Source organism: Saccostrea cucullata, unplaced genomic scaffold, assembly GCF_032062105.1.
Source record: "Saccostrea cucullata isolate Sc308-1 unplaced genomic scaffold, CSIRO_AGI_Scuc_v1 ctg13829, whole genome shotgun sequence".
Lineage (NCBI taxonomy): Eukaryota > Metazoa > Mollusca > Bivalvia > Ostreida > Ostreidae > Saccostrea > Saccostrea cuccullata.
This window is the reverse complement of record NW_026919451.1, coordinates 12,441-13,894: the sequence shown is the minus strand read 5'-3', so window position 1 is coordinate 13,894 and position 1,454 is coordinate 12,441. Positions and strand designations below refer to the sequence as shown.

At 34.4% G+C, this 1,454-nt stretch overlaps 1 long non-coding RNA gene across 1 annotated transcript; it reads left to right on the top strand.

Annotated features, from left to right (window-relative positions):
- The first annotated feature begins 200 nt into the window (after positions 1 to 200).
- On the top strand, positions 201 to 1,005 carry LOC134231842 (uncharacterized). The gene is made up of 2 exons (XR_009984638.1): positions 201 to 334; positions 768 to 1,005. It is a non-coding gene; the product is annotated as an uncharacterized LOC134231842 (long non-coding RNA).
- The last annotated feature ends 449 nt before the right edge of the window (positions 1,006 to 1,454 follow it).

The window sequence follows — 1,454 nt, the reverse complement described above, 5'->3', positions numbered from 1 at the left end:
TTCCCAGAGCAAAACATGGACATTGCCATTTTTTGTTTACCTATGACGTCACATAATAGAAGCTTCTGGATAACACTTCATAGGACGAGTTATTCCTCTTTACACATTACCGTAAAACAATATAAAGCAACACATCGACATTATGGGAGGCGGGGGGTATCATTTAGTGAGCTCATTGCTCACAGTACCTCTAGTTTGTATTGGAGTGACTGGAGAGATTCTTCCATTGGGAGAATAAACAAAAACCTTAAAGATAACGCTGAGCTTTTACATACCACTGAATTCACCCTGACGCCAATGGACCTTAAGGCATTTGTCATAAGAGATAAGAAACGTAAGTCATACAACGATAATGTCACTTGTATTCAATTCAACTGATGCATTTAAAAGATGTGTGCCAAAATATATTCGTTATAGCTACACTTATTTTTATTAAAACATATATGAAGTGAAAACCTTGTTACTGCTAAAATGCCTCAATCTTCATACTTTTTCGGTAGGGATCATTGTGTCTCATTACAAGGAATGATCCTTTGTAAGATTATGATATACCTGTGCTGTGCCATGAAAATCAGATAAATTGAAGAATACTGAGAAAGATATAGACAAATTGATGCTATTTCATATTTTACTATATATGCATGTATATAAAAATCTACATGTACGAGTTCTGAATATTATCTTTTACATTAGTTGCCTGTTGAATTCTAACAAGGGTCCAGTTTCTAATATTTACTAAACCATTTCATATTTATTGTTATTTTTAGGAAATCATCTGATATTTAAAACACCAGATCATATCGATGAGGAGTCGGAATCCTTTTTTCATAATTTCACTGAAGGAGGATGGTGGGTTGGGAATCGAACCACTTCATATCTGAACGGTGTCTACGGGTCTCCACGATGGAGGAACATCTGGCTTCCTCACATAACTTCAGGAGAAGATTTTCTTTCCTCCCAGATGATGGTTCGTCGTAACATACGTCAATAGATGTTGCGACTCTTTCTACTTTTTATGGCATCGAACGATAGCTCGAATGTCATCTAGCTGGCGTACGATTGAAATCATTTACGCGACCGAATGTGTCAGTTGATGCATCCGAACAAGAAAATAACAATAGCACAATACATCAGTTTCTTTGAAAATGTTCACAATGAATGAAATCTTGTTTGTTATTTTATTGCTAATTATGTATTCAGACAGTTTGAACAACAGTTGACTGATCCTTTCATTGGAACAAGGGGATTTGATTTTTTTGTCCTTGTTTAGAGATGACACTGTGTTATAATTTGAAGCGGTGTGTGTATATTATAAAGAATGATAAACATATTATATTTATTTTAGTTATTACATTGGACAAGAACTATAATATATCATCAGATCCTGATATTCATGTACTTTCTTTATATTTCCCCCCTATGAATATACAATGCTGACATTGCTTGTTTTATTC